Source organism: Rhodnius prolixus, unplaced genomic scaffold, assembly GCF_049639745.1.
Source record: "Rhodnius prolixus isolate KJV_2025 unplaced genomic scaffold, Rpr scaffold_5, whole genome shotgun sequence".
In the NCBI taxonomy this organism is placed as follows: domain Eukaryota; kingdom Metazoa; phylum Arthropoda; class Insecta; order Hemiptera; family Reduviidae; genus Rhodnius; species Rhodnius prolixus.
The window spans coordinates 33869995-33897078 of NW_027411624.1; the positions used below are offsets into that span (position 1 = coordinate 33869995).

Below are 27084 nucleotides of genomic sequence, written 5' to 3' on the forward strand. Positions count from 1 at the left end.
TTGCGATGAGCGTATTATTGTATGGTGCCCATATATGGGGGCTCAGGTACAGCAACACGTTGGATGCATGTAGTCTAAATTTTTACAAGCGTTTGCTTGGATTACCGCGTTGTACGCCCAACTTTGCCGTGCGTTTGGAATTTGGTGTGGTACACATTAGTTATCTTCTTCTCAAGTTTGCTGGTAACTGGATTTATAAATTAAAAGCTATGTCGCCCGACAGATACCCGTTGCTGTGTTTTCTAAAGCTGTTGGAATTAAGTCGTAATGCAGTAAATACCAAGTATAATTGGGTTTCACAATTAAATTTCTTGTTTCCTTCTTTAAATCTATCAGATATTTTATTCAATGACAATATTTCCAGTTTGAAGAAGCAGTTGAAACAGTTTTTAGTTAGCTATAAAAAGTCGCTAAAAGAATCTGACCTTTGCAAATTGCACAGCTCCAATTTCAGTTTAATCTATTCTGCGTTGGTTTTTAATGATCAGGAGCCACAGAATTATTTGAATTTTCCTATTTCTTTTAAATTTATACGATTGCTCTCTCAGTTGCGTTTGTCCTCTAAATATGTATTGAAGATTAGTATTGGTAAAATTACATATACATTAAATCCAAATGAAAAGTGCACTTTGTGTAACACCGCCCAATTTGAAGATTTGTCCCATATTTTGTTAAATTGCCCAATATATTTACAATTTCGTTTAAAATATTTAGGTTTTTTACAAGATGTTGATCAATTTAATTTCCCAATATTATTTCATAATATCAGCGCTGAAAATATAAAAAAATTATACTATTTTGTGGAAAATGTGTTAAAACTGAGGGCATTTATTCTAAATGAATAATACAGTGTTTAACTAATAATATGAATTATTGATTTATATGAATATTTAATAACTCATTTATCGCAAGAGATTTTGATTTCTATTAATTATTACTTAAATTATAACACTGGTATTGTTTTCTTTTGTTTGCTATGTAAGATGTACAAGTTTTTCTTTTTGTTTTTTGTATATGTACTGTTTTTTGTTTTTTGTAGCAACTCCTTTGTATAGGGCTATGCCCATGTAACAAATAAATAAATAATAATAATAATAATAATAATAATGAATGCTGGCCTTGGGCACGATGATAAATTACACGCTATACTCTAAAAAATAACTAAATGACACCAAACATATTTAGCAATGAAAACTGATATGGCTATAATAAAATTCACCTTACTTGGGAACAGAGAAAATAACACAGCAGTGACATTTTCAAAAAAAAGGTAATAAAAAAAATTGGTAAAACCTAACAAATTATCTAAGCTTTAATTCAAGACCATTTTCCTAGTATTCTATAGCAATTTTCCAAATGCAATTACAAGAACATGCACAATGCAAGAGAATAGAAAAAAGAGAAGATCGTTTTATTTTCCCTGAAGAATGATTATTATTAAATGGAGAAGAATTAGCAATGCAAGAGCGTATACCTGAAGAGAATAATAATTACAATGGAACTGAGAGACGACATCATACAGAAATATTTATAACAAAGCGGTAGAATATACAAAGCACCTTTCCTGGCAGACATCTCGGCACACCTGTCTTCCTTGTAAATAATAATATTAATGCACGTTTTAGATATAGATACTTACACCCAATGGCATCACTACCTACTCAGTTTTAAACCATTTCCCCTTTTATTATTTCTTTATTAAGCTTTATTGGTAACAAGATTTGTATTTATATTTATTTTCATTTTTTAAAACAAGCAAAACGTCGCTTTAATGTTACGTAGGGGGAGCCCAAACGCTTTAATCATGCCAAAATTTTGCTCAAAATTGGGCCAAGATTTACAGAGTTATTCTTATTAGTAATAATAATTTTAGAGAGGGCCTTACATAAGTGGGGCTAACGCCTCTCCCATTCGAAGAACTGCGTCAAGACCCCCCCTCCCCAAAAAAGGCACATCTACATAAAATTCCAAATCGAATGACACTTCACTCATGAAAATCGGTCCGCGCGTTTAGGCGCTACGCTGTTTACAAAAAAAAGGTAACAACAGCAAGACCAGTTTTTAAAAATGCCGTTTTTGCTCATTTTCAGCAACTTTTTTTTCTCGAAATCAGGGTTGTTGTTGCAAAAAAATTGCAGTCATAAAGGAGGATTTGCTCTATATTATAAAGAAAATTTGGGAATTTTATCTTTTATAGAAAAAGAGAAAAAAATTGTCAAAGTTGGGTGTTTTTTAACGTTACGCTTTTTCGTGCAGTTTTTGACGATCAACCCTTATACAACTGTCCTACCTGGACAGTTTTAATTATCAATAATTCTAGTCAGTCATTGGCTGAACTTCGTTTTAAAAAAACGAAAATAAAGGTGGCATTTAAGAACAAAAAATACAAACTTCTGGACGGAATAAAACTGAATTGAATAAAATAAAATAAGAACTTACATTAAATCCAAATTCACCTTCTTTAACATCCCATCTTACCTGAAAAATAAATAATTATTTTTTAAAAATAACAAACATAAATTAATTAATTTTGTAAAGTGACTTTTGATCGAAATTAACTAATTACAAAACAAGTAAAGCTTGTTAGAGGAGCAAGAAAGATGAACTGATGACCAAATCAACAGCGGCAACATCAAAGGACAACTTGTTATTCCAGACACTGGGGGACTAACACAAATAATCCCTCAGGCAACAAAGCGAACGGAGAGTGTCCTGGTGTTGTTTATCTAGGTTAAAGCACAACATTTACTGTTTTAGTTGGGTTTGATCATTCTTTAGTCTATTCTCATTGAGAATTAAAGCTAATAATGAAATCTTTATTATATAATACTTTTTGGAAAAAAAATTATTCAAATTCCCCACTCAAATCATTAACCATTCCTGAAACCTCCTCCATCTATATGCAAAGTTTCAAAATAACTACCCAGGGACCGCTGTCAACAACGTGTTAATCAAGATACAGTTAGACATAAAAGTAATCTTGGTTAGAAGAGTTGTAAACTATTAAGAGAAATGGTGAAAAACTATTTGCTGCCAGTAATTTTATTGGCAATTAAGTTAAGCTAAAATAAAAGAGGAATATAGACTGAAAGAAAGCAGGTTGAATGATGGTTTTCTTGTGGTTATGAAAGGTGGCGTTGTAAGTAAGAGATCGCCAGTTCGAATCCCGCGTATGACTACTTTTTATTTGTTGACCTAGTTGGTAGTTGTACGGTAAGCAGTGCCTGAAAAATTAAAGGATTTTACTAGACTGAGAGAGGCGCCACGGTAGCCGAGCGGTTAAAGGCGAGACCTTCGAAAAGCTAATATGTATTGTGGTACTGGGTTCGATTCCCCAGTCTTAGGCCTTGGATTTTATTTAATGGTTAATAAAAGAACTTTACAGTAAAAGTATGTTTGCTAGACGCCTCCGTCCACGACACCTAATTGGTAGTTGAACGTTAAGCCCCGCCTTACAAAATAGGCGATTACTTTACTTACTTTACTTTTTTTACTAGACTGGGAGAAAGCGTCTAGTTGATAATGGAAGTAATCTACTGAACTGTATTCGAAAACGTTCAATTCTACAGAAAACTGTTCTACACCTCTATCAGAAGTTAAGACTTCAAAATTGATCTGAAGAATAAAAAGAAATGAACTTCAGCAGTATCAAATACTTTGTAATATGTCTATTGAATAAATTCATAATCTGTTTACGTTGATTAAACACGTCTAAAGTATGTTGGGTTTGCAGAGTTTCAAAAATCTTCTTCCGGAAGGTAAACCGGAAAAGAGCCATTATATAAGAAGTATCAAGGAAGTTTTGTGGAGAAGAAGTTGGCCGTGAACGCCCTGGATAGAACCGAATAGTAGCGGAGTTCCAGGTTATGGAGCGGAAGTAGGTAATTATATTAAAGCCTCAGTTTCAATGCTTTAATTATATTAAAGTCAAAATATTATTATTATTATTATTAAGTCAAAATGACTGAATAGAGTTGGTTGTGTGGTTAATATACTATACCTACAAGAAAACGGCTAAGTTACTTGAAATGGACCAACAACCTCAATGGGCCTTGAAAATATGCAAGTGACGATGTAAGAAATGGGAAATTAATAGTTAATTTCCGATTAAAACTCCCAAACTGAACTCCTGCATTTTCTCCCACCATAATTAAGAGTAGGTTTCGAGATCTAATATAATGATTTAAGGAAATCAAATTTTCCAACAGATATTTGTAGAAGTCTTGAGGTTGAAGTTGTAGATGAACTTCTACTAAACGAAAAACTTAGCAAGGACCAAACTTTGGAAAGTATTTAAGACTTAGAGAGAGTATAGAAGTCTTGATACTACCAGTGAAGTACTTCTTGGAGACTATCTCAACATTTCTGCAAAGAGAGAGAAAAAAAAAATCAGAAATCAGTAAAAAGACGACCACAAACTTTCACTTGTTTTTTTTTTTTTGAAATTGAAATAGTTACAGAAAACATAATTTAGCAAAAATATCTTCTACGATGTGACGCTACTTAATTGCACTTTGTTGCCATTTAAAGTGCACTACGAACGCGTATTATCTCAACTTTTCCAAAACTGTTACCCATATCTTTATAAAAACTTGTCAATTACCTCAGTAAATTTTTTAAGCAAAAGTGCACGTATACAGGTAATAACTAAATGAATAGCGAATAAAAAAAAATAACCTCCAAGTTCTTCAAACATAATTAACATACTATTCAGTTTTTAATAATATTTAATTAAAATGGTTGGATATTAACCAGGAAATCTACGCCTATCTCTCCCCAAAATACCAACTAAAAAATGAAATTCTCCTAGACAAACCTTTCAAATAAATGTTCGAATAGGAATTTCAGTTGCTGTCAAAGCTTACGATAGGTCAAAATCGAAATATAATGTTTAAACTTCGTGTTTTCGGGTTTTCGAGATTTTCGAGATAGTTTGTTAACATACACAGACCATTTTCTAAAAAAGTTGTACTCTTAGGAGATCTCAAAACCGGATATTACAGGCGTAAATTCAATACCGAAAAAGGAACTCGTTCCTCATTTCTTCCTGTTACCTGTTACAGAAAGAGAATTTAGTATAATCTCAGGGCAAATTATCCAGAATAGTTTTTTTGTTAAATATGATAAGGAGTGATCTCTTAAGCTTTAGCTTGTTCAGGTAATACTGTAGAAGAGGATGGTCCATTCGCTGTTGGCAAGGATAGAACCACTCAGTGTTACATCCTGATAGGTAGATCTAATCCTATTTAAACCAGCTCCTAGTCCAATAAGGTCCATCTAACTGCCAGTATTCTATAATAATCATATTACCAAAATTGCTATCTGAAGTGTCCACTACAACAAACCTCATTACACGATGTTCTTCGCTTAACAAACCCTTGCTGTTCATCAGTCACTAGTGTTCCCAAGAAGAGCAAATCCGAAGATAGTCCCAACTAGGGGTTTGTAAACCATCCAGTCAGTGTGTGTTATTGTTTGATACCATTTCCTGTCTAAACTGGCATTACCCACCCAATTCTACTTCAGCCATCTTTAAATCAGATTAGTAATTAGATATAGCCAATTCGAGTTTCAGCCTGTGAAATCTTTCATTATCATCCACTTCACTTCCTTTTGTTAATAAATTCAGACAGACACACTCACTTTTTTGGAACTCAGTGGTAACCACAAGACGAATAATTCTAGCGCAAACTCAAAACTCTAAAATCTGAACACACAGAATAACTTTATTATTCAGTAGAGTAACAGGAATAGTGGAAAAATTAAAACATAAATATTTGAAACAATCAAATGTGTATGATCCGGTTCGGAACTATTTTACGATAATTAAATTAGAAGATGAGGCTTCCATCTATACAGCGGAGCTAATTGCTATTTTAACGGCTTTAAAATATATTTATTCGTTGTCGGAGAAAAAATATACCATTATTAGTGACAGCCAGAGTGCGTTGTGTAAATTATCACATATACACAACCAGTCTACAGGAATGAATCACATTATCGCAGAGATTGTAGAAACTATTGCCATTTTTAAAGAGAAGGGAGTCTGCATTAATTTCTTGTGGGTAAGGGGTCATTGTGGTATAAAAGAGAATGAAATTGTTGATACACTTGCAAAGGAAGCCACCAATAGTGGGGAAATGGCTAATTATAAATTACCACACACCGATATCAAGGGTATAATTGCAAAAGCAGCACTACAAAAATGGCAGACAGATTACAATAATGGTGATAAAGGTAGATTCTATAAAACTATGGCAGATCAGTTACCTAGACAACCATGGTTTAAGGGAACCGTCACTAATAAATGGGTTGTTACGACAATAAGCAGGCTGAGAGCGAACCACGCGGTGTGCGGATCGTATCTACACAGGATCAACCAAAGGTCCTCTCTCCTCTTTGCGTAGATTGCAATGAGGAGGAGGATTTCAACCATGTAATAATGATATGTCCACGTTATGTGGTAGAAAGGAAACGAATGTTTGACGATATATACAGGTATTTAGATGCACCATTTCGCTACGAAGACATTATATTCTCCACCAACATTTATGTGCTTAAGTCGATAGCAGAGCTAGCAATGAAATATGAATGTATTTAAAAGCTATAGCCGAATTAGAATGAATGGAAGAAAATGCTTAGAGAAGGATTACGTGATTTTAATTTTGGTTAAGCTATAAGGATGGCAGGAGCACAGAGTGCTGCTCCATCCATTAGCAGTAGTTTATGTAAATAGCGGTATATAGTAGAATGATGAATGTGTGAAGCGAATGTATTTGTAGGTAAGAATGGAGAGTGAGTGATAAGCACCTAGACGATGCTGGCTGTATGGCGGAAGCCAATGCCAAAAAAAGCAAAAAAAAAAAAAAAATCAAAACTTCAGCACGAAACATAGATATGCTTTAAAAAAAAAAAGGAACAACGCAGAAGTTTCGACCTTGATGAATGTCAGAAAGTTACATAGTATTGTGAAAACTCCCCAATTATTAAACGCTTTTCTGAAAATTAATAATAAACCCTAATATTGTGTGCTACTGGAGTACTTGTGGAAAACTACTGGTTATAAAACCAGTAATTTGAGCCCCTTAAAAAAAAACTATAAATCAAGTACTTACTAATTTGTATAGTTCGTGAAATATTATATAATTTTGAGAATACAATTCATGCCAAAATAAGAATAAAAAAATTAATTTATATATTATTTTAATAACTATGCAAATATCCAAATAGTAAAACAGGAAACCATTTTTGATAATGTCATTACAAAACAAATAAAATTGAGTTAAATTGATAGGTAAATAGTTAAACAATATTATGTAATAGTATGTACAGAAATATGTACAAGTGAAGGTCAGCCAAGGTGACTCATAGAACAATACTAGGTTAAACATCACGTAACTATAATTTTCTAAAACAGTCTCTGCAAATATTTTAACAGTACCTAGGGCTATTATTTCTACCATCAATAATCTATATCAATGTTTATTTTAGCCTAGCAATTACAAGGTCTAGTGAGGCACGAATTGTGAGGAATGGGTTCCTATTAAATTGTAAGCTCAGAATGGAAATAATTAGGATTTTTATTACTTTCATTAACAGCTAGCAAATAGCAGTGTCTTAAATTCAAATAGATGTCTGATTTTGTGCTTTCATTTTTCAGTTTTAATTTGAGTGGGTAGGTTTCATTTTAAAATGCACTAAAAAAATAAAATAAGGCGGTCTTTATGTCAAACTACCAAATTAGATGTCGTAGACGGATGCGACTGGCTAAACATACTTCACTATAAATTTCTCATATTAACCATTAAATAAAATCCAAGGCCTAGACCAGGGGAATAGAGCCCACTAAACCAGCAATACATCTTAGCTTTGCGGGTCTAGACTATCTATTAACGCCTAACATACTTTACAATAAACTCATATTAACCATTAAATAAAATCCAGGGAAGGGATTAGCTATGAGGTTAGCGTACTGGACTCCCACGCGGAGGTCCCGGGTTCGAATCCAGCTGCTGACCCTTAGATTTTCTCTTCCTAGGAGCTTCTTACAGCTCACTGTCCGGTGATGGACAGTGTTGTCTGTAACGAGAGAACACTGTCCGGAGGCCGGCAGTGCACTGGAAAAAGCTCCGGGCGCTAATGACCTCAGCTGTTGATGCGCAAAAAAAAAAAAAAAAAAAAAAAAAAATCCAAGGCCTAGACCAGGGTAGTAGAGCCCACTAAACCAGCAATACATCTTAGCTTTGCGGGTCTAGCCTATACAAAACCGCACTGTTATTTGAGGGCAGACTGTAGGGTCTTGGCTGAACGATATTATTAATATTATTGAGTTGCTCAAATTCATCGACTATCATAAAGATCCCTCTACCATAACTACCACTTTAAATAAATACTACTTGGAGACTGCCCTTTTTAATAAGGACTAATCACATTTTAAAAAGGATTACATCCAGAGCCCGGCCGTGCACTATCAAAAAACTCAGGCCACAAATGGATCTAAAGATGTTTGAAGCGCCTTCAAAGTAATATAATATTAACGCTCGAGGCAACACCAAACCTTAATCATATCAAAACAAATAAGCAAACAAAAATTTACATAATTGTGCAAAATGATCTAACCTTGTTGAAGGTTATGAAACACGTAATAATGTCAACATCAATTTACATTTTGCTGTTTTTTAATTTATTTTTATTTTTTAAATTCATTTTACGAGTTGTAAGATAAATTTCCCTACAATTTTTACGTAATTATAATGACAGTTTCTTTGGAGTAATTATCTATTTTCAAATTTATTATCTCTGCATTATTCTCAAAAAAAAATACTGCGCACGTTCAAATTATTGAAAATGTGTTTATCGCCAAGGTACGCTGCAGTTAATTGTTGTGGTGCTGCGCTCAGATAATTCAAGAATAATCAATTTTGTTCAAGTGCAATAAGGGGACTTGAACTTCGATAATGCTTCTGGCAAACCAATCAATTAAGGTAACTAGTGAAATGACACGATTTTCAACATTAAATTGGAGAAAAATAGAACTGTCTTTAAAAAAGAAAAAATTGAAATCGCCAACTGAGGAAAGCAACTCCCACCATTGGAGACTGCATAAAAGGGGTCAATTATTGCAGATTTTTATCGCAGTCAGTCGCCGATTATCACCTTTATCAATCTCAATCGCTCATTTTTGCCCTTTATTAAGGCTACCCATTTGAATTTCAAAGGTCAATACACCGAAATCACTGCCCCGAATCTAATCTCGCTTGCACCTGTTCTCTGATTTTCTAATTAGTTTTTCTTTCAACTCTCAGCTTCCGGCTGCTCTTTTCTAACATTAAATATCTTCGGACTGTAATTTCCTCTTCAGATCTTCTAGTAACGTTAATATCACCGCTGTATATAGCTCCCAACAGAAGAATTATTAAAGAGAAGCTTCGTGTTTCCCATTCAATTACTTCTCCGCAATCACCTCCAAGATTCGGGGTGATTCTTAGCTTTAGCCTCTTTAGAATGTGCCAGTTGTTTCTGGTATCAGAACCCAGATGTTCTGCAAACTACGTAATGCCAACCATATATCTGATCTTTTGGAAATTGACCAGCAGGCCTTAGCTAAAAGATTAAATTATTCAAACAGCTCCCCCGCTACCTCAAAAGCATTTCGAGGATTCCAAATATCTAGAGTAAATGAAGCAAACGAAAGTAATTATTTTAGTATTGAAAAATAAAATAGTTTTATCATTTAAATTTTGGTACCTTCCACACAATACTAAAAAGAACAGAACTAAACAGACGCTATCGACTACTTAAAGACTCTTAGACTATAGATCAAAACTCTCTCTGGACAACAAAAGACTGATTTATACTTCTATTTTGAAACCCATCTGGGCGTATGGAATAGAGCTGTGAGGTTCAACCAAACGCTCCAATCTCCAAAGGATTCACTCTCTTTAATCTAAATTACTTCGAACTATTGTAAACGCTCCATTTTATGTTATGTCTCCAACCTGACTATACACACTGACCTTAACATTCCTTTTGTCACCCAAGTCGCGGAAAATACGATACAGAAAACTTCATTTCAACCTACAATCATAAGCGAATCCTCTAGCTCAAAATCTTTCTTCAAGAACTCTTCCTGACAACCCGGACAAGACGTCTTAAGAGACAGTGGCCTCGTGATCTCCTCTCAAGTGAAGAGAGTGACTAACAGTCTTATGTTTTGGTGTGTTACCACTGCGGTAACTTCTCCACTCGTTTTTATCATTGTTAATTATAGCGTCAACGCGCTGATTGTAGCACAAATAAACGCGAAAAAAAATACATTTTTGTAAGTTGGAGTGTTCTCAGCAGAATTAGTTAAACATGTATTTGCGGTGAAATCTGGAACATTTCGGCCAAAAGAAAAATTTGCAATTTAAAATTTTACGGGGAAAAACCAAAATTTAGATCCATTTCCAAATCCTTACTACCCCACTTTGCCAAAATATCCAGTCAGTTCAGATTCCCTTTCATTGGAACCGGCCTCCCCCCTTCTCTAACGTTCCACTTCAGTTCACAGACAGTTCTAACTGGCTGAGATAATTCCAGTCCATTCATGCTTGGCCTCTCTCTAGGTAGCGGCCCCTCTCTGGACAAACCAATACCTTGGACTGTTTACACAGTTGTGTTCGTGCACTGGCTATTCTGTTTCTGACCTGGCCTGGCACTCCTTACCTACTTTATATCTTCAGTTCTCTTACCTTTTTTTGCCAATTCCTCTTTGTCTTCTTTCATTTCCTCTAATAAACGCACACTACCATTCAAACATTTACCAATTCAATTTATGTGAGATGAGAGAAGCGTCCAATTCTAACTAACTGCACATTTAATTTACTGAATAAAGAGAATGTATTCCTTTCACAACCTAATAATTCCTCTTTAAGTATTTACCTACTCTTACATCCTAACAAGAGAAAGTACTGCGATCGTGTCAAATACTGAAAATTCAGTTTTCATTTGAGATCCTAATTTGATGTCCCGAAGTACACAAATATGTTTGTAAAAATTTGAGTGTCTAAACAGAATATTGCTAGTATTAATATTTTATAAATGTTTTACAGTATAAAAATACAGTTTTTGTTAGACATTACACACTCAAAAATTAAACAAAGCCTAATTATTTAGGAACTACATCAAAGGCTAGGGTTTTTTTAGCCGGTCAGGCTCAAAACAAAAATTGCACAACTCCAATACTTCTATTGAAAATCTGGAAGTGAAAGAAAAAACAAATTTAGTATTTGTTAATATAATAATTATTATTTTTCGAGTAATTGAACGTTTAGATGAGTGTTTGATTATAACGGAATTACTTTCTATATAAAGGGCAATGTCTACAGCATTTTCATGCGAATTAAGTGTTTTTATTTCCTTTCTTTACTTTATTTTTGTCTAAAAGGATGAAACTGCACAATTAAAACTGAATCACTCAACATGGCAGTTAAATTAAAACTGTCCAATAACGTATACACGGCTACAGATGGCCTTAGCTATATAAACTTGCCTTTTGTTCGGGTGGTTGGACTTACATAGCAATATCCTAGGCTCAGTGTACCTCCAGTTACGGCACACAACGCAAGCCGAAGCTAATGACTGTGGTACAAAACATTTAACATACAGAGTTTATGGTGATTTTCAGGCTTCAGATTGGGTCAGCAAGTTCTCCTTATAGTAATAATAAAGAAAAATGGATGAATCATTGATGAAAATCAGAAAATAGAAAAACATGCGTGTTTCGAAGGAAGAAAATCAACGAAACTTTTCTCTAACACTCAAAATAAGAGATATCCGGCACCTGGAAGCGATGGCTAAGTTTTTAAGTTCCATCTGGAGATTTTCTATACAATAATTGGAAGTGAAAGCATAGAAAAATGTTTTAGAAAAGCAAAAACAAAAAATAATTAAAACCTTTCATAGCGAAACATTTTAGTGAAAGCATGAACAGGTATTAAACAGTATGTCATTAAAGCTTTCAACAAGAACAATAAAAAAGCATAGTCTGCTGCCTTTTTACTAAAATTAGTTACAAAAAAATAATGTTTTGTTTTCTTTAAATCGATTATACTCCCTCCAAAAGTTACAGAGATTTTAGTGCACAACTAAAATGTAAATGTTTACAAGCTTGAAGACTAAAAAGAATTCAGTCGGCTTTCCAAATTTATTGAAAGTAGAAAAAATGATAAAGCCGTCATTAATTGCAAAGGCATTTGCATGCTTTTCACTCAGATTTTAACCAAATATAAAAAGATATTTCTTGAATTAACCATTAGTATTTTGTGTTTTTGTTTTTCGGCGTTAAAAGTTCAGCAAAAGTTGAAAGAGAAGTTGTTCAAATTAACAGCAAACGAGAAGCTTACTAAATTTCCCAGATCCCATATATTTAAAATACTTCTTTAGCGAAAATCTGAAGTACCCTAAAAAGGAAATGTTTCAAATTAAAGTTATAGATCAACAAATGACGTTCACTAAAGTACGAACTTAGTTTACATCAAGTGAACAGGAAATTGTTGAATACGAGGGACGTTTGAAAAGTCCGTGCAAAGTCAGAGAGATAGCACCACTGGCGCGTATCGAGGTTATGTTTAGTTAGTAGCATCTCTTGGAAGAACACACACCAAGTTTCAGCCAGATCGGTCTATTTCTTTGTGTTTGGCATTCGTTTGAATCGAGGAAGTCGAGTGATTTTCAAAAAATGGACGAAAAAGAATTTCGTGTGTTGATTAAACACTACTTTATGAAAGGCAAAACGCCTCAGGAGACTAAAGAGAAGCTTGATAAACATTATGGTGACTCTGCACCTTCGATTAGAACAGTTTATAGATGGTTTCAAAATTTTCGGAGTGGCCATATGGGCACAAGTGACGCTGAACGTTCTGGACGCCCTGTTGAGGTTACTACTCCAGAAATCATTGATAAAATCCATGATATGGTGATGGATGACAGAAGAATGAAGGTGCGTGAGATTGCTAGTGCTGTGGGCATCTCGAATGAACGGGTACATAATATTTTGCATCAACATTTGGACATGACAAAGCTATCCGCAAGATGGGTGCCGCGATTGCTCACGCTTGACCAAAAACGAAATCGTGTGAAGTGTTGCAAGGACGGTTTGCAGCTGTTCCAGAAGAATCCGCAGGACTTTAAGCGTCGTTTCGTCACTGTGGATGAAACATGGATACATCACTTCACTCCTGAGAACAAAGAACAATCTAAACAATGGGTTACCAAGGGGGAATCTGCGCCAAAAAAAGGCGAAGACCGTTCCTTCGGCCGGAAAGATTATGGCGACTGTCTTTTGGGATTCGCAAGGAATAATCCTCATCGACTATCTGGAAAAGGGTAAGGTGCATATTATTCATCGTTATTGGACCGTTTGAAAACCGAGCTGCAAGAAAAACGCCCACGATTGGCCCACAAAAAAGTCCTTTTCCATCACGACAACGCACCAGCTCACACCTCAGCAGTTGTGGTCGCAAAATTAATGGAAATAGGGTTCCAACTCGTTTCACATCCCCCCTATTCTCCAGACTTGGCTCCCTCGGACTACTATTTGTTCCCCAATATGAAGAAATGGCTGGCGGGAAAAAGATTTTATTCAAACGAGGAGGTGATTGCAGAAACGAATGGCTATTTTTCAGACTTGGACAAATCCTATTATTCGGAAGGGATCAACAAACTAGAGCAGCGTTGGACGAAGTGTATAAGCCTAAAAGGAGACTATGTTGAAAAATAAAAAAGGTTTACCCCAAAAAATTAAGTAGTTTTTATTTTTGCACGGACTTTTCAAACGACCCTCGTAACTATAGTAACAAAAATAAAAATGATTTAGTAAAATGGTTTTTGCTTTGAATGAATTTTTACTAAAAAGATTCATTAAACTTTATCATCTTCATGAAACATAAAACTGATAGAACTATTTACACATGATTCTCGCAAGAACTATTCGTACAAATCATGTTTAGAGAGTGAATCACGAAATCAAATATCTTGCACGGTTCTAATAATACAAAAGAAAAGTAAAAATACGTAGCGCTCCTTAATATGAAATTCAGGTGTTACTCATTCACGTTACAATTCAAACAACTTTAAAACACGAAACGTTCTAACACTACGAAAATATTAGATAAAAAGCATGCATTAGAATATACAAAAATCTATTGTTATATATAGAAATTAATGTAACAATTTATCTCTGAAAGCAACCAAGCTAAGTTAATGTTAATGTTTAAGTAACATTTAAATATTATTAACCAGTAATTTCATTCCAGAATAACAAAAATTGAACTGAAAATCTAAACGATTTCAGTATAATAAAGTAAAAAGATATTTCAAAAAAGCGTTATTCATTCAAGCTACAATTCAAACAATTTTACATCCAAAAAAAATTCTATGGAATTCGTGCTTAATGATGTATTTACCTTAATTAAATAATATTAAAGTTCAACTGGATCAGATCTCTCGTTCAAGATAGAGCACTTAACGCCTTACACTTATTTAATTATAAATCATAATATTAATTTCAACTAAAACAGTTCTCACGCACTAAAAACCACTTATATATGATTTATACATAAAAATTAACCTTAAAACTGATCAATATTCACGAAAAAGAAAGGTCAAATCAATAAAAAGAATCAACTAGTTTGTAAAAAAGATGGCCGCCGGTAAAACTGGGGCCCAAATCAGTTGGTAGAGATACCAACTTAACTCCATTAAGTAAACTATAATAATTAAATTTAAGTGTAAAAGTAGACAACTAATAAAAAAAGAACTGTGTTCGCTCTTTTAGACTGCTCAACTGACTGGCTCTAGTTATCTTTAAAGTCCTTTTAAAGTTACAAGCTCCAGCATTGATTTTATTAATTCTTAGATATTTTACTGTTGACTGCTAGGAATCAAAGAAAATTCATTAAATAAAAATTCACTTGGCTTTTCTCTTATTGTAATTTACTTGACGAAATTTATTTAAATTCTTATTTTCTCTGTGATTCTAACCATATTTTTGAACTTGGAATTTTTATTAAAAAGGAAGTTGAATTAAGAATTTACTCATGTTCGCAACAAGAAAGTCGATACTATTGAGGGAAGCGAGACATCACATTCCCGCTCCACAATCACACTATAACAGGTCCCATTATTTTATTTATTACAAATTTATTTGATTAAATAAAGTGACAAACAGTAACTAAGGAGGTTATAAAAAGAGCATTATCAAGATAAATTTGGAGCAAGATAAAGCATCTTCTAATAGCGATTGAATAAAAGACAAATGGAAACAGTTAAAGGATCTGGTATTCAATGGTGTATTATTAAAACCCCACGACCTAAATCCGCATTGCAAGCATGCCGTTTTACTTTCTGGATATTCAAAGTAATCCAAATTCCATTTAGACCAGAACTATAAAGTGAAATAAATATAAAGTGGCCGCCTAATAACTTCAATACAGAATATAGTTCAATTCTTCCTGCAATATCTTGGTCTGCAATAACATCAAAAATATTTAGTTTTTTATATTTACTATTGATCACAATTCAAAAGGCCCAACTTCAAAATACTTCCAACAAATATAATGGCAATCCTTATTAAAAGATAAAAGTAGTTTGCTTAGTGATTCGCTGTTCCAATAATTGCCTGTACAACTCAATCGTCGTAAAGGAATACTTGGGTACCCATTAAATCTCTTTAGCCCATTTGCACAGACCCACTATTCTAGAGCCACCATTTCCCAACAATAGCTAGTTGTAAATTGCAGATATAACATTAGATGTACGCCCACCAAAGCATATAGGCTTAGTGTTGTAGCCTCTAAGCTTCTGTTATAGTGTTGCCGGATTCAATCCGGAGTTAGTAGGACCTTGGATTTATATTGATCATTAAAATAATAAACTGTAGCCTAGCCTCTAACAGGCTATATAGCCACAACATGGAGAGGCAGTTAGCTGGCTAAGCCAGACTGAAACAAATGGCTATTACTTTATTTCTATTACTTTTTATAACTGTAGTTATATTGGGGTTTTTATTGTTAAGTCTATGAAGGCTCTAAAATAGGAATTTATAAACCATTTTGAAATAGGGTAAAATTAGAAAACTCAATAAAATTGGTACAGCGAGGGATTAGTACAAAAAAAAGAATTAAAAGTGGAAATCCCAAAATTTTGAGGGTGCTGCATGGGAATCATTGGTGACCCTGTAACTCAAATGGTTGAATAGATTTCTAGTGCAAGATAGCTCGCTTTCCGGACAGAAAAGCTTGCTAATAAGATAGATCATGAAATAGATAACATTCTTGAGTAGGGTGTGAATCACCCTTTAAGGAAAGCCGAAAGACACCGCGAACTGAGTATTGTAGAGAGTACATCAAAAGACGGAACGGAGGACGGATGGGTAGCCGAAGATAAAATAGTTTAGTTACGTTCAGGAACAGATTTGAAGAAATAAAAGTCTATAAAATCTATAAATAATCAACCTCCATCAGCATGCCAACCCCAAATAACAGGTAAAAACGTGCGACTCCAATTTTAAATACAATCCAAATGTATGTCAAATCATGCCATTAATTAATTAGCGAATACTTTCCATCGATCAAGGCTTAATTTGTTTAAAAGCCACGAGGGTCTTGGTATATCATCAGATGAAACGGAAGTTGAGTGTTGTTCAACGGCGGAAATGGATCCGTTATTGCTTCAGTTGTTGAATGAAAATTGATAATTTTTTTTTTCTTTATTCGTAGAGCAAAAAAATTCCTGAATATTCCATCAGAGAACGAGAGAACTGAATAAGATATTAAATAAAAATGAGAAGAGCTATGTGGTACGAAGTGGAAGTTCTATTTTTTAGGAATGATGGTAAAACGTTTATATAGAGGAAGAAAGATGGACAGAAATTACTTTTAAGGAAATAGTGTTTTATAAAAAAAATTTACAAGAATTGTGCCTAATTTAGACGAATTCCCAAGATATCAACTAGATTCAGTACTATCCAGCAAGTGAACTCTTTCCCCCCCCCCCCAAGCAGACGATTCAATTCAAAAACGTCTTCCACTAGTAGTTATGACTCGAATCGAATTTTATTCCCATTAAATGTGAATATTATCGATTCATCACTGAGACGAATCATCAAACTATTTCAGAAACATTTCTAACTTCTTTTTTAACATATAGCACCATATTCCATTTCTGTATTGTACAGTCCACCTTCTAAGCAACAAGACTTCCTTTTTAAGCAATGTTCCGTCGTCAAATAGAGAATCGAAGTAAATAAAAACGTTCTTACTGGTGGATGATATTGTTGCCTTTATCTGTCGTAGCTTCGAGGTACATCGTTCGAACATATTTTTGGTCTGACTGGCGCTCAAAAACGGTTATTAAAAAGAATGAACCTGATAGAACAGACCTCTGAACATTGGAAAGTAATGTACAGTTCGTGTATAATTGGAACTTAATTCCTTTGCTCTCACAGTTAATCCACAATAAAGGCTTGTTACCGAAGGACCGAACCAATTAGGATTGTTCTCTAGCAGTGTTAATATGTGTTTGGACCTACAGTTCCCAAAGTAGTTGATAGCAATTAAAATTTTGTAATTAATTCTAGACTTGTTGTCTTATAAGTCTGTAGCCAGAGTATGATGGCGGCCCCCTGACTGTTAGTAGATCAGTCTAGCTTCACCAAGTACTTATACAAAGGGAAAGCGCTAATCAAAAGCGACAGAATTGTGCTTGCTGTGTAACTTAACTCTAAAGCTCTCAGAACTAGTTAGGATAGTATTCAAGTTAACAAATTACTTTGGCTGATTAATTACGAAGAAGGCGGGGAAACAAAAATTTATAAATAATAGCTTCAAATGAATCATTCTAGGCAGATTACTATGATTGGTCGACAGAGAGCAATGTCATAATTATTATTAATGAGTGCTTCTAAATATTCCTATGTACTTCTACTAACTTGGTGTTACTTTAAAGAAGGGTCCATGAAATACCATCATATCCTTGAGGATTAGGGCTGCTATAAGCCCCTATTTCAAAGATTATATCCAGTATCCTGGGGAACAATTCTTTCCTTGTTTGTTGGGTGAAGCAAAATTGATGTTTTCTCTATTTGCCAAACTTATCAGAACAGATATACCCTCATCAGTGGGCTGATATGGTACAGAAATTTGATTTGGAAAAGTAATTGACCGCAAGTACCAGTTTATTATACAGGGTGAACCAGTAAGTATTGCCCATAGGCCTACTGTGTGTAGTACATCTAAAGTGGAGTTCAATGACGTATTGGTCAATTTCATATTTTCCACTGTTCTTGAGTGACGTCACTTTTAATTTTTTTTTTTAAATCATTACTTTTTTCCAGTAAAAATGTTATTACTCAGAAAGTTTTAGTCTGAATTCGATTCTGATGACACGGTTAGAAAGACAGATAAATTTTCTAAAAATTGATACCATTTTGAAGCATACGTTATTCTCCAAACAGCCTCAATCTTCCTCCGAATGCTGGCAAAATAAAAATAATCTAAATTTTTAAGAAACTCATTAGGCCCTTATGTGATCATTATCAGACCTAGGTGCTGGCACTTTTTATAAAAGTTTTCTTGTCTAACGGGCTTTCAAACGGTATATCATTTTCCAGGATTCATTTTATCTTCGTTTGAGAAATTACGTTTGTTTTAAAAGAAAACATGTTCACGAGCACTCAACAGTGTTAGTTATCAAGTCGTTTAATTCAGAACAGGAAGAGGGTAATAAGGATAGAGAGTACTTCCTTTGTTCACATAGAAAGACCTGTTTATGAGGCAGCTGCGAAAGATTGGATTAGGAGGATTAGCAGAAACCGAACAGCATCCTCGGAAGCCAGACTGCATCAACTTAAAGAAGGCAGAGATGACGTTTACCACCCTTAACTCTGCTGAAGTGTTGATTGGTAAGTGCAAAACCCAACTGGTAGTCCGGTAGAATGGTGATAATATTTTTTGAATTAAGCTTAGGCAAAAAGGCTTATCATTTAACGCGTTGCGTTATAAGCAACAAGGGTAACAATAAGCAACATATCACACACATATCAGAGTGGAGAAGTTACCCAGCGGTAACACTCCAAAAACATTCTAAATTCTACTGACTCTCTTCATCAGAGAGGAGATCGCGAGGCCACTGTCTTTTAAGACGACTGGAAGTGTTGTCTGGAAATGTTCTTGAAGATAGATGTTGTACCAGTGGATTGTGATGTGTTTGAATGTTAAGATGGAATTTTCTGTATCGTGTTTTTGCAACTTGTGTTCAAGTCTGTGTGAATGGTTTGATTGGTGACGTAGAAAGGAGCGTTTACTGTAGAGCGAAGAATTTTAGATTGCAAGGACTGGATCCTTTGCAGATTTGAACGTTTGGTTGAACCCTACAGTTCGATGCCATAAGCCCAGACTGGCTCTAATATAATTACATGGTATAAGTCTTTTGTTGTCCAGAGTGAGTTTTGATCTGTTGTCGAGTAGTCTTTTCAGTTGTCGGAAACGTCTGTTGAGTTCTGTTCTCCTTAAGTCGAGTATGAGGGTTCCATGTAAGTCTTCTATCAAGGTAAAGCCCAAGGTAGCGGACTACGTTGACTGCTGGTAAAGGAATTAAAAGGCAAAAATACTCTTTTAACCGCAGCCTTACTAAAATTTTACCCCACGGATTGGGTGCCAGGGTCAGTGAGAAATAGGAAGATAAGTCCTTTGTCGTCCACAAAATGTTACAGATTCCCGAGCTTAAGATCCCAGACATTAATCACAAACTACGAAGAATAGTAGACGATAATTTCAAGATAATAAAATTGAATTTAAATCAATTCAATCAAAGAAAATAATGGGAACTTCAAGAAGTTATAAAAGATAAAAAGTGAATGAAATTGGTGTGAAAAATAAAATAGAATGGAATTAATAATAAAATGCTAAAATGGAGCCTTTAAATTTAATAAATCGATATTGGGATCACGTAAAGACGTGAAAGGTTTCATACTTTTAATTAAAAACTTCTCTCTAAACTCCAAGCGCCAACACTTCTACTCGGCTTTACTCCTTGAGGAAAATTCAATCTGTGAATAGAACTTGCGAGTAATGGATTTCCTTTGTCATATTTCATTTTAAATGGATATCCTGCTACGGATATACGGATTAATGCTTTAACTTAACACAGTTTCTAGGAAGATTATACCAACACCAGTAGATTATAAAAGACAATACTCTGACAGAAATAAACTACGTGCTAAACCAAAACAAAAAATGTGGTGCAAAAGCCCATAAGTCTTTCATTTACAAGCGCGTAAATATCTGAGGTATTTACCTCAAGATAGACTCAATGCGTCCATCAATATTTTGACGGGTACTTATCAGCTAGATCATCCAGTTTTGATATCATTATTCTACCAGACCTATTCTTCATTCAACCTCATGTTGCTAGAATAATAGAAATTCTGTTTTTCACTTGTACACTTGTGTGGGGGGGATGAAATGTTTCAGCACAAAAGATCCTCTCTCCAATGATTAGCAACTAAGAGGAGCTGGGTATAGACTTACAGAAAGTATGAGATGAAATACCACATGGGCAATTTGAAGTTTGCTTCATCGTTAGCAGAGAATGTATTGCTAACCAAGGTAACCTTTTTTTAATTCTTTGTTTACCCACCGCCAAATAATTAAGTAGTTACATTATTGCAATTTATTTTTTAAATTTATTTTGTAATTTACAATCTGCGTAAATATATACAATAAGTAAATAGAATGTAAATACGAGTAAGATGAACTGGAGCGGGAAGAGCAGGAGGGGAGAAGCTACCCAGCGGTAGCACACTCTAGATGAGATAGGGGAATGAGAGGAGAAGAATACGAGGAGGAGAGAGGAGAGAGTTCTTCAGACTGTAAGGAAGTCGCGAGGGCCACTGGCGATTCAGTCGGCGAGGAGTATTGTTAGGGATGTCAGAGGAAGCGAGTGACTGTACAAGAGGATTTCAGCAAGTAGAGAGAGTAGTATGGAATTTTTGATATTTAGTCTTGGCGAGTTGGTCTATGAAGGGAATGTTGAGGTCGGTGTGAAGAGTGAGGTTAGTCACCGTAGAAAGGAGCGTCAGCTATTTGTCGGAGGAGTTTTGACTGAAATGTCTGTACTGTCCGTATGTTTTGTAGGTTTGGCTAAACCCCACAGCTCTGGTCCACATCGGTTTGAGGATAGTGTTGTATATTAAGCGTTTGTATTCTATGGACAATTTAAAGCGTCGTCCAAGAAGTATGTAAAGCAGTTTCGCACGTTTCGTCTTTGCTTGTCTTTTAAGTCTAGTTTGTGGGTTCCACCGTGAGTCTTTTGTCTATGTAGAGCCCAAGATAGCGCACCAGATCAGTACAAGGAAGAGGATTGCTTGAAGAGGACAGGTGGACAGGAGCCACGACATTAATGCAATTAAACTGTTAAAGGTTCAAGCCTGCAACTTTTTATCTTTTGCGCCAATAAAAATGATCTGTGACCCAGTTTAAAATAAGTAAATGAACTTAAGTAATAACTATATACTTACAATTTGAGACCCATTTTTAAGTTGTTAATAATTTCTCACCTGAAAAAGAAAAAAAATATCATTAATAAATCTGAATATTCAAATTTTGAAATTGTTTAAATAATAGATTTAAACAAACGCAGTAAATATGCTACTGCCTAGAAGTTACTAGTTGTATAGTTGTCAATTAATTCCTAGACAAGAAACTTCCCCTAATTCCTATTGGACAAGAGTTCACAAGTTCAACCACATAGTTCCTGTAGGATGGTTATTTTATTGTTACATATTTATTAAACACTAAGTGCGGTTTGTTGTTAGTCGTATTTATTTAGCAATGCGTATTGCAATCTTTACGATAAAATGTGAGCAATGACTGAATTCCTAGAGCTTACAGGCAAAACAAGAAGTGTCCCCTCCACTGCCTAATGTATGTATATTGTAAAATACCCTACAATAAATTTAAATACAAGGATAAGGTCACCATGAATAATCCTGAAATCATTAATATTAATACGGTTATATCAAAAACCATAGTTCTTGTTAGTGAGACAATCTAGGGCTGTATTAATGAATAAAACTGTTGCATTTAATATAAAAAAAAAAAAATCGATTCTAAGGATAATGAGTATAACCAACCAATTCTGTACATAATTAACTTTTGAATAGAAATATTGTTAGCGATCAGAACAGATTGAAATTTTGGTAGTTTAAAAAAGTATATTGAACCCTACAAACTGGGAGAAATATGAACATTCTAGCTGAAGAAGTTGACGAGATATAGGCAGCTGAAATTTAAAATTGGTTTTCCTCTAGTGTCTTGAGTCTAGTACTAAGAGTGAATTCGTGCTTGTTGGCACCATACTCTTTTAGGACTATAACCCAAAGCGAAATGGGTTTCATTTATTTATTAAAAGTTCTGGTACAGACATCTGTGTTTGATGAGGTGATTATTTAATAGATGAAGCAATGAACGGTTTTCTCACAACTGACTGAACATATGTTTTATGAATTATTAATTCTAAATCTCATTACCATTCGTTCAGGTAATTTATTATTTATAACAACATTTGAAGGAAATCGTTTTTTGACAATTTCATTTGGTTAGTTTTTTTCAAAGAACATTTTACTTATAACCAGAACCCATTCCACTCAACCAAGGTATTACCCTTTGGCTTTTTACTGAACATTTATTTCTCTCAGATCCTTGGTGGTGTTCGGTAAGTGTATACAAACAGCAATCTCATTATAGAGTAAGGACCAGCGAGGAAGCTGAGTACATAGGATAAAAGCTTGCTACAGCCAATGTCCCAAAGCACTTTTAAGCTGAAAGAAAATTGTTAGTAAAATTAGAAAAGGCTTCTATTCATCAACTAGAAGCTTTTGAGCGAAATAATACATTTTTTATTTTGGTAATTTGTTTATTTTAAATTAATAAAATGCCACAAGTACTAAGTATTTTTGTTGGTTTTGAATAGTAAAGAATGTACAATATCATTTTTTACTTTATTTATTTTCACAACTGCAGTATACGAGGTGTGTTCAAAAAGTAACGGGAATTTTCGTTTTTTGAAAAAAATATTTATTTATTCATCTACATTAATATTGTCGCCTTCAAAGTAGTCCCCTTCGCATACAATACACTTGTGCCAGCGCTTTTTCCAATCCTCGAAACACTTCTGAAACTCGATCTTTGTGATAGCTTTCAGCTCTTTCAGCGATTCGCTTTTAATGTCATCTATGCTTGTAAAACGACGGCCTTTTAATGTTCTCTTTATGTTTGGAAATAGAAAAAGTCACATGGAGCCATGTCTGGCGAATTTGGAGGCTGGGGCATCGTTAAAGTTTTGTTTTTGGCCAAAAATTCACGAACAAGCAATGAAGTGTGAGCAGGTGCATTATCGTGGTGCAAAATCCATGAATTGTTTTGCCACAAATCCGGGCGTTTTTTTCGGATTGCTTCACGCAAACGGCGTTGAACTTGTAGGTAGTACTCCTTATTGATTGTTTGACCTTGTGGCAAGAATTCATGATGCACTATGCCATTAAAATCGAAGAACACAGTGAACATAACCTTCACATTCGACCGCACTTGTCGAGCCTTTTTCGGTCTTGGCGATCCAGAATGCCTCCACTGGGACGATTGAGCCTTAGTTTCGACATCATATCCGTAAACCCATGTTTCGTCACCAGTTATAACACGTTTCAGTAGATCCGCATCGTTGTCGACTTCATTGAGTGACTCTTGAGCAACTTCCATTCTCCGCTGTTTTTGTTCGAAATTCAACAATTTTGGAACAAATTTTGCTGCCACACGTTTCATACCCAAAACATCCGAAAAAATTTCATGGCATGAGCCAATTGATATGGCAACATCATCAGCGACTTCTCTGATTGTGATTCGGTGATCGTTCATAACCATTTCTTTCACTTTTTTCACGTTTTCATCGGTTGTTGATGTGCTTGGACGTCCAGGTCGTTCGTCATCTTCAACGTTTTCGCGGCCATCTTGGAAACGCTTATACCACTCGTAAATCCTTGTTTTACTCATAGCAGACTCACCATATGCCTTTATTAACATTTCACACACTTTATTTAATTTTTTACGCATAATTTAATACAAATTCTTTGATCCATTTTTTTTAACAAACAAAAATCGCCAAGCTCGAAAAACACGTCTAACCTTAACGGCTGCCACTTAAGAAGTAAACAATGAATATTACTGAAAATTTTATCGTACTTCAGGGGCATGTGTACCATCATAATAAAAAAAAAAATTTACAATCAGACTCTCCAAACCCGCGAAATTTAAAAATTCCCGTTACTTTTTGAACACACCTCGTATTTCTGCAATAAGTGAAGCTGGATACAACATGATGCATAGAATGAATATATCATTAGCATGAGGGGAGAATTCACCCATTGGTTAAACTCCCAAAGTGGTACAGTTCCATCTATTGTCGACTGGCACTTACTTCATTTAGCAGATCACGTGGCCACTGCGCTTCAACTGCCTGGGAGGATTACCTGGTAGAAGTAGTAAGTTGAGATACTACAGAATTGGAATGTGAGGTAATTGAAGTATGGAATTTAATGTAACGGGATCTTACAGCTTCTGAAACCTAAGGAACAAGGAAATCTCGGTGCAAGGTATACGAGGGTCGTTTGAAAAGTCCGTGCAAAGTCAGAGAGATAGCACTACTGGCGCGTATCGAGGTTATGTTTAGTTAGTAGCATCTCTTGGAAGAACACACACACCAAGTTACAGCCAGATCGGTCTATTTCTTTGTGTTTGGCATTCGTTTGAATCGAGGAAGTCGAGTGATTTTCAAAAAATGGACGAAAAAGAATTTCGTGTGTTGATTAAACACTACATTATGAAAGGCAAAACGCCTCAGGAGACTAAAGAGAAGCTTGATAAACATTCGATTAGAACAGTTTATAAGTGGTTTCAAAATTTTCGGAGTGGCCATATGGGCACAAGAGACGCTGAACGTTCTGGACGCCCTGTTGAGGTTACTACTCCAGAAATCATTGATAAAATCCATGATATGGTGATGGATGACAGAAGAATGAAGGTGCGTGAGATTGCTAGTGCTGTGGGCATCTCGAATGAACGGGTACATAATACTTTGCATCAACATTTGGACATGACAAAGCTATCCGCAAGAAGGGTGCCGCGATTGCTCACGCTTGACCAAAAACGAAATCGTGTGAAGTGTTGCAAGGACGGTTTGCAGCTGTCCCAGAAGAATCCGCAGGACTTTAAGCGTCGTTTCGTCACTGTGGATGAAACATGGATACATCACTACACTCCTGAGACCAAAGAACAATCTATACAATGGGTTACCAAGGGGGAATCTGCGCCAAAAAAGGCGAAGACCGTTCCTTCGGCCGGAAAGATTATGGCGACTGTCTTTTGGGATTCGCAAGGAATAATCCTCATCGACTATCTGGAAAAGGGTAAAACTATTACAGGTGCATATTATTCATCGTTATTGGACCGTTTGAAAACCGAGCTGCAAGAAAAACGCCCACGATTGGCCCACAAAAAAGTCCTTTTCCATCACGACAACGCACCAGCTCACACCTCAGCAGTTAATTTAATGGAAATAGGGTTCCAACTCGTTTCACATCCCCCCTATTCTCCAGACTTGGCTCCCTCGGACTACTATTTCTTCCCCAATATGAAGAAATGGCTGGCGGGAAAAAGATTTTATTCAAACGAGGAGGTGATTGCAGAAACGAATGGCTATTTTTCAGACTTGGACAAATCCTATTATTCGGAAGGGATCAACAAACTAGAGCAGCGTTGGACGAAGTGTATAAGCCTAAAAGGAGACTATGTTGAAAAATAAAAAAGGTTTACCCCAAAAAATTAAGTAGTTTTTATTTTTGCACGGACTTTTCAAACGACCCTCGTAGGTACTTGGCTCGTTTTCTTGCAGAGACGACAGTTTGGGTGTGGGGTTAATATGAGCTCAAATTTTCTGCCGTATAATTTCCACGGTTAGTGTTCTGTCTTTTATGCTGAGTTGGCATTTTTCTGCAGTGAATTGGAAACTGAGCCAAACTATAACAGAAAAAAAGTAAAAATAATTGGCCATCTTTCCCTACTGTTTGATGGCCATCTGTCCCCAATGCTAGAGAGAGATGGCCAACATTATAAACATAACTCAACGCGTACTTTTTGACAGTTTTAGAAGTTAGGATTCATTAATGTATACTGTACTTGCCTAATATGTAAAAAACAACACTAAAATTTCGACACATACATTCACTGTAACACGCAGTATGTAACTATCATAAAATTTTTTGTTGAGGCGATAATGTTTTTATTCTCTGAGTTAATTAATAACGCTTTGACGCTGACCAAAATATATTCACTTTAGTCAAAACATGAACGTTCATCACTTGAGAAGTCACGCAGCGCCGTCGGACGACATTTCGGTGAAATTTCGGCTGTTGGCTATCTCTCCCGATTGGCCATCTCACCCGACTTAACCCTAAAGTATTATAGAAACAAAGTAAGGAGCATTAGCGATTCGACGGAGTGTTTTTTGACTGGAAGGATTGGATTCTTGTAGATATTGGAAGCATTGGCTGAGCCCCAAAGTTCCATTCCGTAAGTCCAGGCAGGTTACAGTATCACAGTGTAGATAAGGAATATTATTTTTAAATGCCCTTTTTTTCCAAGATAAAAATTAAATAGGTAAAACACAATTCTTTCTGTTTCATATTAATTTGAACAAAGAGTTAGCCAAGATGGCAAAATTTTAGAGAAACTAATTACTAAATCGAAGTTGTTTTTTTTTCGACAAAAAGGGACTAATTCGACTAAATTAGTGTTAGGCTGATTATGTCTTTCTTTTTCTTTGAACGGCAGCCAACCCTTTAAAGGGTCTCTTCAACTATTTCCATTCATATAGGCCATCATCCTTTTCCAACATCACACATCCAACAACCCAAGCTCCTGCTCAAACGACATCATCCAGCCACTGCCACCACCTCTATTTCATCTCGTTCTCGAGTAGCTAATTAACAGTCTT

General features: G+C 35.2%; 1 protein-coding gene and 1 long non-coding RNA gene across 2 annotated transcripts in view; both read right to left on the minus strand.

The window, feature by feature from the left end:
- The window catches only part of LOC141458027 (uncharacterized), a 122463-nt gene extending 99740 nt beyond the window's left edge, over window positions 1-22723 (minus strand). The window contains exons 1-2 of the long non-coding RNA XR_012460709.1: window positions 21560-22723; window positions 2440-2478 (exon numbers count right to left, since the gene is read on the minus strand). This is a non-coding gene — a long non-coding RNA (uncharacterized lncRNA). The remainder of the gene's footprint in view (window positions 1-2439; window positions 2479-21559) is intronic.
- LOC141458138 (CCR4-NOT transcription complex subunit 6-like) overlaps window positions 1-27084 on the minus strand; it is a 506547-nt gene that overhangs the window by 163032 nt on the left and 316431 nt on the right. The window lies entirely within an intron of this gene.